We start from the raw sequence: 10956 nt of genomic DNA, 5'->3' as shown, positions 1-10956 counted from the left end.
AGCCGCCACCGAGCCGCTCACCTGGAGCGGTGTTCCTGCCCGGACTACGTGCTTCTGGGCTTTATTTGTTCTCTGGTACTGAATAAATTACTGTTAGCCTTTTAATCAGTTGTTAATCATGCGGAGTGAGTTCACCTCTGGGCCGGTCTCCTCCTGAATTTAGGAGGAGATTTTACTGTTCAGAGGCAGGCAGAAAGCAATTTCACGTTTTACTGTGGAGAAGTGGGTAAGGGTGGCTCGCGGTAGGACAGAAAGATTTACGCACAACATCGGGCGATACACATTGTACTAAAGAGGGAGATAAGCAAAAAGACATATACGTTACAGAGGAAACAAAGACAGAGGCAGAGCAAGGGAAAAGAAGAAAAATAGTGGCCTCACACGAGAACTGTGCTATGTTCTGTGCATACAGGAAGCAGGAGGAGAAGCTCACAGCATTTGAGATGAAGACAGAGCAGAGACTATGCCATACAAAAACAAGGCCAGAGAAGACATGCTGCACATTGTCTACAGTGATGAAGCTACACCTGTTTTCAACTACTATTTTTTATAAAGTTTGAGTATTGATTTTTATTAATAGGATTAGTCATTCCTCAGGAAAATCTCTCATCATCAACTTCGTGTAGAATATTTCAACTAGCATACACTTACATTGTTCGACACTTGTCAGCACAAGTATCCCTACTTTCTGTTCCAATAATAAACAGAGTCAGTTCTTGCAAAAAAAAAAAGTATTAGATGATGGATGGTATTCTAGCCTGCTTCCATCTACAACAAAAGCTTTTTAGTCGTCCATTTATTACCATGTTGGGTACGCTCTAAACATAACAGTTAGGAATGAATCATTTATGAACACCATTGTCTACTTATTGAAACATGACAACCAAGGTCGAGAACAAACTTCATCCCCAAAGAAGAAAACAAGTGAACACTGGATCTAATGAAATGTGATTTCTATGAATATGTCCCATACTCCTGCTGGCACTCAGCAACAAGAATCCCCGGTCATCCATTTTCTTACAACTCTTCCCCTCCCCTCTTACATTATCAGTTCAGTTCTCGCTCTTTGGCCATTCATGCCCTTCCACGTTTCCTGTAATTATTTTTCACATCCCTCCATTTTAAGCAAGACAAGCGACAGGGCATACTGAGGCTGGTTACTAGCTTTCTACGTGCTGATAGCTTAGCCAGTACATGCATGCCGACTGCTAGCCAGGAAACCATATAAATGGCTAACTGTAGAGTTCATGCTCAGTAGAAGTGCTAACTTGGTTTGCTTTCCCCTGTACATAGCTGCTAATTTTTGCAGAACTTACAGAAATCTAAGCATGTTGAAGATGGTCACCTGATGAATAGGGATGAAGAAAAAGTAGAGGCATTCAATGCTTTTTTTTGTCTTAGTCTTTAATAAAACTGACAGACCTTGGGCTGCTCAGTCCCCTGAGTTGGAGGGCCACGAGTGTGGGAACAATGACTTCCCATTTGCGGACACTGAAATTGTCAGGGACCAGCTGTATCAGCTGAACGTTCACAAGTCCATGGGGCCGACTGGGATTCATCCTAGGGTACTGAAGGAGCTAGCGGGTGTTACGGCAGGACCCCTCTCGATCATCTACCGATGAGGTCTTGGGAGTCCGGGGAGGTCCCCACTGACTGGAAGCCAGCCAACATTATTCCAATTTACAAAAAAGGCCTCTGTGAATACTTTTCATGGTGCATCAACCCATCACTCCACAGAAATACAACAAGTTTTGGCAGAAAATGTCAGTCTAAATAGAAGAACACTACTACTGTGCAAACATCTTGACTTTGTAACCTCAGCTGGGGAGCAAGAGTGAATTCTTCCTGAAGACTTGCTTTGCTGATTGATGATCATGCTCCAGTAAAGACATAATCCAAAAGTCCTCCAAGAGTCCAGGAAGTCTAACAGTTTCTTTCTAATGAATTTTAAATAGTTGCATGACACACCTCCATATCACTGATGCATCCATGCTATCATTTATATTGTATTCAAAGAGTAAATAAACACATAAGTAGAAAGATTTTTCATGTGAGCTGCATGTAAGCATTTAGAATTTTGTAACATTTTTAATATTCATAGTATTCAGACCAAACTTTTTTCTCAGGAAGCCAAACTGTAGCTGCACATACTGATTCTGTGCCCAGTAAGAACATACAGAATACCACCATATCAAGGAGCACCACCTCTTTTTCCAAGTCCCGATTATTAGGTTTTATAACAAGAAAGGAATTTTTTTTATGATCAAGTTCATCCTTTCTCATAGAGGAATACAAAGAAAACTATGACAGAGTACTGAAAGGCAGTCATGAAAAACAATACGATGATTCCTGTAACAAAATTGTATTGCAAAACATAAACTGTCATGCCTGTGTGTTTTCTTGGACACATCCCATTTTCTGTCCAGAAATTTTGCCCAGTAGTTTTCAAGAATTTTCTTTTTTTTCAGATGTTGGTATTCCTACAGTGTGCGTGAATGGTAGCTTCAACTGGAGTTACTGTTGTATGTTAGGAATGTTGTACCTTTGGTTATTTCTGGATATTTTTGAGCAAATGAGATACTGTCTGTACTTCACAGCAGAGCAAATATTTCTTAGAAACATGAGAATTATTGTATATATACTCTACAAGTGATTTGTTCAAGTACAGTTACTCAGATGCATCCCCAAAACTCTAAAATTACAGCACAACAAGCTGTAAAAACACCAATAACAACACAATACTGCAAATTAAATCTCCTCTCCCAAAAATTCAGGTGGCTATAAATTCAGGAAAGCATAGTATGTTCCAGTTTAAAACACAGATAATGTTAATACAATCCCGTTGTACTAAAATTCACCTGCCATTCAAGAACAAGAAAACATTCAGTTTAATAAAATGAAAGCAGAAAATTTTAAATCAGTTAAAATAATTTTGCTGACACATTGTAAAATTAGCCAAGGGTTATTTCTGCAAAGTAGCATTACTTATAAGTAACATTATTTGTAACTATTGTTAAGAACAAGTGTTTAGCTTGTTCTTAACAAGCTAAAGAACAAGGATACAAGCTATACTTTGCAGTTTATATAGGTAATGTCAACATCTAGGTTTACAATAGTATAAATAACAAATGCATACCAACAATTACGGAAAGAAAGATTATAAATCCATGTTCAGAATTTGAGATTTTAAAGTATTTTTAATTGATTAAGAAGATCATTTCAGCATGAAATCCCTACCCTTGTACTTCAGAGTGCTTCCCCAAGGTCCTTTGATTCCTGACACTATTTAAAAGAAGATTTAAAAAGATTTAAGTTTTTTCTTGATTCAGTATGGCAATTTCTATGTAACAAAACATTTCTTTCTGTATTAAAATCAGTGAAATATTACTGCAAATAAACAAAGAATTTAAACTAGCTTAATAAAAATAATTTATATAGCTAACATGGCTTACTGTTCTTTGCATGGCACTAGGACCCAGCCTACTGAGCTTCTAAACAAGCTATCTACTATTTCAGGTCTTTTTGCATTTCCAAAACCAAACCAAAACAAAAAAGATAACAAATGGAATATGATTTTATTCTAGGTCACATTGTCTAGATAATTACTCAGATGCTAAAACACAACTATAAGATATTAAAAAATTGCTCTTATAGTCTGAAATTGGGCTGAATAATTAAATCAGTTATTAAAGAATAACAATATTTAAATGGTTGCTTTATTGGTGAGATGTGGTTGTTATTCATAGCAATTACTAACTGATTAATAAATGTATCTTTTATATTGCAATTACTTAGAATAGAGTAGAGTAGAGTAGAGTAGAGCAGAGCAGAGCAGTTCAGTTGGAAGGGACCTACAATGATCATCTGGTCCAACTGCCTGACCCCTTCAGGGCTGACCGAAAGTTAAAGCATGTTATTAAGGGCATTGTCCAAATGCCTCTTAAACACTGACAGGCTTGGGGCATCGACCACCTCTCTAGGAAGCCAGGTCCAGCATTATGCTAGACGGGAACTTACATCACCTGTATACTATGTATTAGTGATTCAGCCATGTTCATATTGCCCAAGCCTCCTAAAATAGCTCTTGTTACGGGTTAGCAAAAACTGAGCTCTGCAGGATAACTCAGAGTAGTAAATGAAATCCTAACTACCAAAAAATTCCCAGGGCAACCAAAAGAATTTAAAGTTTCATTAATGAGGCTGAATACTCTGTACATGTATTTATATCTCATAATAATGTACAAAGATGTACACAGGCTATAAAGTATGAACGAAGTACTGCATGCAATCTTTCTGTGTCCTAAAGTACTCTCTAAATAAAAACAATTTATAACTTAAATTCCTAGCAAGGTCTCTGATTAATCCAATTCATTCAGCAGTGATATGTTGAATCAAAGTTTAGATCCTAGCTAACAGCTCTGTATTAAAAACAAAACAAAAAGAAAAACAACACGCCCCCAAAACCCCATGAAATTCCACGAAAAGCTACTACACAAACAGGTACTGTACTAGTTATAGCTGCAGACCTGAGACTCTCCTAATCAATATACAAACATAATTCCTGTTTGTTCATCAACCCAGCACACACTAGGATTAAAAGGCTTTAGTCAGGAAAACATTCTTTGTCAGGAAAGCACTCAAACAGATGCATGAAGGCCTACGCATGAGCAAGTCAAAGGCTTCTAGCTCCCTAGATTCTTGTATTTCTTACACTTGTCGTGGAAATCTCTCCCTGTGCCTCCTTCCTAAATTACAGCATGTTTAAACGGAAGCAGTCAAATTTTCTGTCCTGAAAAAAAGAAAATAATGTTAGAAGACAACTAATTGCTTTGACGCTTACTCTTCATGCAGTGTAGCAGTTACAGCTGTTGCTTTGAACTTGCTACATGCTAGGCATGCAACACACTTTAAAACTAGGCATGAAAGATCCAACAAAAAGGGTGAGATAAAAGCTTGTAACTGGGCAAGATTGATCCCCTCTACCAAATTTCTCAGGTATGTCAGTGATATTGTAACACAGTAAAATGGTGACGCTACATCCTGTAAGCACATCAGGAGAAATGAATACTGTCACAATCACTGATTAGGTTTGTCAGCTCAAAAAAATGAAGTGATACTAGGATTAGTTTTTAAATATATAGAAAAATGTTTCGGTCACTAGTTTCAAGAGTTTGCATTTTTGGCCATTAAGCTAACCAGCCAGTAAGCTAACCAGCTTAACTGGAAAGTCCTAACAATTGTTCTAAAATGGTTAATTTCTGCTCTTCAGAATAGAATTACAAAACATTTCTGACACCGAAGTCCAGAATAGCTGAAGTAATTCTGTCAGTGTTCTCTGGAGCTGATTGCAGTATGGTGTGTGTCTATGCACATGTGTTATGTCTCCAAATTTTGGCACAAAGTCCAATTTGTCAGGGCTATAAGCATGAACCCCTTCTGGTGTTTAGCTGGCAGAGTGAAGGAGTTCAGCTGGCTGAGTCCAAGGTGGGCTCCTTCACTGGTGCAGTGAAAGCTGGAAGCAAGGACTTGCCTCTCCTTTCCCCTGGGGGCTCTTTCCAGCTGTGGCATTACCACTGGCACCACAGCTGTGCAACAGCTGGTCTGCACCCAGTCCCTGACCTCCCCCAGTCTGGTCCTGACCTGGACCACCCGGCTGGGCTTCCCAGCTCAGCCTTACACCTGCCCCAGCACTATGGCCTTGCTGGGGCATCCCTGCACTGTGTCTGACTGTGGTCATCACCTCTGGCCCTGATCCTGAGCCCTGCAACGCTGTCGGCGAGGCCACTGCTCCCATCTGACTTGCTGTCACCGTCAGCTCCCGGCTCACCTTCCTTTGCAGAACAGCCAGGCCTTGCTGCACCCTGATGCAATTTTGGTATGCTGTTTTAGCAAAAAGAAACAATTTTGGAGTTTAAGGCTGGCAATTGTTTGTTTCTTGAGAGAGGGATCTCAAAGCGTTAGAGATAAGTACTGAGTTTAATCTGTTAGGTGCCAGATAAGTTAAGGGGTCTGCTGTGTTATCATTCTTGGTATCATGGTAAGGATTAAATTAAAAAATAAATCCTGGCTTAGTCAAGGAGAAAGACCCAAAGTTTTGGAAAGCTCCTGAAAAGCTCAGTAAAAGTGTCTTCTGAATTTGCACAGTGCAAGGATTTCTGCAGCTCTGAGAAGATAAAGATTACCATTCCCAAGCTCAGAGAAGATAAAGATTACTTTTCTTGAGCAGTCGCAATGGAAAACGCGCCTGTGTCTCAGGATCTCTGGCTCACAGCCTGGCATTTTAGCTTGAACAATCATGGAAGGGGAGTTTGTCTTAGCCTGTTGGTGATCTGGCAAATGTATTTATAAACATGGAAATAAATTCTGCTTTCAGGAGCAGAGATGCAGGTTCAAGAATAGACAATGTTGATGCATTTTTACTTCTGACTGCATTTCTGGCAAAGACAGTATGATCCTGGGAGTTGTATTTGTGTAACTGACAGTAAAGTTTGGGCTATTGTATTTTTTTCCAAGTTCCAAATGATTCTTTCAGCCTTTTTACTGACACCCTTGAATACACAACTGCTCAAGACATTCCTTTGTCTTAAGAGAGGCAGATCTAATGCATTAAGGCACAGACTTAAAAGAAGGCAGATCTAATGCATTAAGGCACTCTTTCATTTAGTAGGTGCTATGGCTGAAGACTGGATCCTAAAATCAGAAAAACCTGTATGAGTTGCAAGCTGCTGCAAGCATGTCTTTCAAACCCATGTATGTAATAGTTGTTCAGAAATTACTACAAAAAACTATTATTTTGAAAACTGCTTGCTTTCTGTGAGGATGTATGTATTTATGTCAACAGAGGATTTTTTTTTTCCTTGATAGAGTGAACTGAGCTTTGTTCCGTCTTCAGCTGCTGAAGTTAAAGAATTCCTAGCCAGTACAGTGAAACCACTGTGAAGGGCTTTGAATATATTTTTCACTACTACTTCAGCATTTTTTTCCTTACTGAATCTGGGTACTGTAAAGAACTTTTTAAGTATGTCCACGATGACATGTACCAAAATAGGTCCTGGCTTAACAAAAGGGGATAAGCCTTCTTTAGATGATAATTACACCAATGGCGATCTTACCTGTAGGTATTGTGGTTAAGATTTTCCAGCAGGCTTAAGATAGGCATGTCAGTCCCTTTACCAGCACAATAGGTAGCTTATGTTTAATAGATTCTGGTCTCTCACACCTTTTAGTGTGCAGTTTTTCTCAAACTCAAGACTGAATCTTTACAAGTTGTTCTAGGCGGGTAGTGCTATAGCGAGTCTTCATGTGAATGGCTACGGAGGAATTTAGATGTCTCCTTATAGATACCCATCCTGTAATTATGTAGCCTCTGCTCGTATCACCCTAGAGAAACTAGGACAACTGCCTAACACTGATAACACTGCTGCACAGAAAATACCCAGGGGTCCTCCCTCCTTAACACTGCATAGCAGAACTGTGCTGGATACTCTGGCTGAAGCTACAGACAAAGTCTGCAGTTGTTTTGGAAACAGCAATTTCTATCCCTTTAACTAAAATAAGTCTAAGAAAGTAAAATATTGTTGTAATGAAAACTGATTTATGAAGAGGGTAAAATCTGACAGTTCTTAGATACAGCTTCATCAGAAAGTTAACTGATCCAAAAATTGATGCTGCCTACGTATTAGAAGGTTAAAATATTCAAATTCCATGGTTAAATATGTCATATCTGCAGCTTGGTTTCCTAATTAATCTGATTATTTGTCTGTCTGCCTCGGAGTTTTTTCAGCTTCTGCGTGTTTCAAAGGCAGTGGGTAGGACAGACTTCACTGTGAAAACAGCAGCACAGTCCACCCCGTATGGGATAACTCTCATGTTTGTTCAGCATCAGTTCTTTCATCCGCAGGAGACCAGACCCATCAGTTCTTCTCTTCATAGAACAACTGATTTAAAAATGATACAAACAACATAATTAACAGAGGTGCTGAAAATTCAGAATGTAAACTTTCCAAATTAAATAGGATGGCATAATTCATTTGCTAGAGATTGATTTTTCACCAATCAGAATCTGTCTAGGAGTTATTATAGGAATTATCTTGCTACTTATCTTCATTCTGTTTCAGTAACGGCACCTGTAAGATTTTATTGATGTAACTAGCAAACCAGATGGCAATTTTGCTAAATCTTGGAGAAAAATGTGATTGATTTTTATACAGTCATTGTGTAGGACAACTTGAAAATATTAAACTGGATATACATATTGACCTGCTTCCAGTCAAGGCACCTTGTTATATTTGTTGATAGTCTACTATACTATTGATTGCTAGATACTTCCCTATCCTCCAGAAACTGCTGGTTGTGTTCATATCTTTTATGTGTAAAATGTCAGGAGATCATTGGCAGAATCTGAAAGTTCTGCGTAACTTCTGCAAGCCTCGCAGATCGTACTGTGAAAGTCGAGTCTGTTTTGTTTATTCTATTACATGCTTCAAGCTAATTTGTCTCCTGGCAAAGAAAGTAGAATATATACACAGTCTGAATTTTCTTTATTTATTGAGTTCATAATCTTCCCTGGCCAGTCAGATTGCTTATTCAAACTAAGCCAGTTAATAAGGACACAAAACACAGTTATCTCACTTAAAACAATTGCTGTAACATGCAAAACTATGCTCAACTCCGTTTACCTTTTTTTACTGCTTCTGTACAATTTCAAATAAAATGTGTTGATTTTCCCAATAGCAATATTTTAATGTATCATCCAGAAAATAAACAGTGAAAGAATGTTTCCACTGCAGCAACATCTCATCAAATTTCGAAGGAGGAAAGTCTACCAACAACCATTCTACCTTTGTAAGTATATAAGTTCAGATATTCTCCACCTACCGTGTATATAGGAATGGAAACGCTACCAGTCAGCTCTGATTAAGAAGCTGCACCACAGGACAGATTTGAAGAGACAGCATTCAGTCCTGTGTGCCCCAGAGATAACATTAAGGAATGAGATCCAATACTACTGTCCATACGTAAATCCGAATAGAAAATAAATATCGTGGTACTAGTCCGGCTATCTGCCTTCAGAAAAAGGCTTTTGGGAAAAACTAACCAACAAATCACACAGAAAGCTGTCTCACAGAATTTCCCAAGTCTTATCTCTTATGTTAAAAAGAATCGTGGAAAATATTGCAACATTATTATATGCAGATAATGTACAGATTTTAGAAGCTGTGAATATCGAAAGTGAACATTGAAAAAATAAAGCCAACTGTTACAAAGAAAGTTAGAATAAAATAAAATTATGTATCTCACAACATTTGCAGATCTCAACAATTAAATTTGGAGTGTCATTCACTTGAGTAGAAGTTCTGAAAGAAACCCTGGTGATCTACTCTGCCTGCAAAAACACTCTGTAGGTCCTTTCAGCAATAACTTATACAGCTAAAAAAAAGTGAGTGAAGATTCTGAATGGTTTGCAAACCAATATGTATTTCCAGCTTTTAGCATTTTTATTATATAAAATATAAAAATGATACTCTATGCTTTTGAAACAGAAAAAAGTTAAATGCTGCTTTCCAAAATGAAATTTGATGGTTTCACCTTATGAAACCATCACCTTATCTATTAATTTCTAAATGGATTTTTTCCTGGATTGAGACATTTCTGCAGAGGTTTTCATTCTGAAAAACTGATATTTTTAAAACAGAGATAATTTTCAAGCATCTCTGACCTGCAAACATATACAGACCTGGAGCAATTCCTTAACCTGTATGAATATGCAGACATCATAGCACAACATGAATACTTCTTAACTACTATTATCTGGTTTATGTTTTCTATTTTTTCAGACAAAACAAAACATGAATGTTTGTCCCAGCCCTAAAGAGCTCACAGTGTAAAGGTACTGAGCCAGGGGAAGAGAATTCTTACAGTACAAGAGAAGAACATCGGCTGGCAACTGGCCACATACACTCAATATAAAGTTTTAGAAATGGAAGGATATTTTTCAAAGAATTCAGTATGCAATGTATTCCTACAACTTGTCGCTAATGGTCAGCTAGCCTCCTGCGGACTTCAGTTCAAACTGCAGCCAATTATTATGGTGAAAGACTATCCCCCCACTTGCTCAGAGCATAGCTCTGTAGAGGATCAAGGGGTGAATTGCACTGCTGTCTAATGGGCATGTTAGCCAGCTATGTCAAGGTTTCCAGCAGAGTCTCTATATGCATTTTACCCCTGCCGTTTACAAGAAGGAAAGCTAATACTAAAGGATAATTCTAAGTATCTCACACAGCCTACGGGTTATCACGATGCTCTAAAGCATCCAGCTATTAAATGAGACAAAACTGGAAGGTTTTGGTCAAAGATGAAGACACTCAGTAGCAGATCTAGGTCTTAGGACTTGAGCTGCAGAGGTGAGGGGGCAGCATTAGCTGGCTGCCCCCAAAATGAATTCTCGGAGGAGGCAGCTGTAGCCAATGTAAAACGGTGACATCTTCAGCTCCAGAAGAAAACTACTGCACCTGGACAGCTTCACAGGGACCCAGTTTTGTGAGGCTGACTGGTGGGTAGAGCTGTAGGTCACAGAAGGTGAGATCCCAGCCGCCATGCCGGTAGCCAGCACCCGAGCGGGCAAATTTACAACCAGCTTTGGTGCCTCAACCTTGCACTGCAGCTATTTTCAAGGATGTTTTTTCCCCTCCAAGCTTCATCCTGTCGAGTACTCCTGAAACCCTGGCCCCAGAGAGCCACCAGAGCGCCGAACGGGGACAGGCGGCCTCTCTGCTTGGCAAGCGAGGTGGCCAACCTCGGGCGCCCAAGGCCCCGGCTGAGGCAGGGACGTGTTTCACCTCGCGAGGGGCACTCGGTGAGGAAAAGAGAAGCCTCCCCTGGGAACAGACAGCAGCTTTACACCTGTAGGTAATGAACTTAATTGACCCACGGTAAGGGCGGGGTCCCGGTTCCCCT

The sequence above is a fragment of the Pygoscelis adeliae genome, unplaced genomic scaffold (assembly GCF_000699105.1).
Source record: "Pygoscelis adeliae isolate BGI_AS28 unplaced genomic scaffold, ASM69910v1 Scaffold16, whole genome shotgun sequence".
Classification (NCBI taxonomy): Eukaryota; Metazoa; Chordata; class Aves; order Sphenisciformes; family Spheniscidae; genus Pygoscelis; species Pygoscelis adeliae.
The sequence above is the reverse complement of the archived record's forward strand: the minus strand, read 5'-3'. Positions refer to the sequence as shown.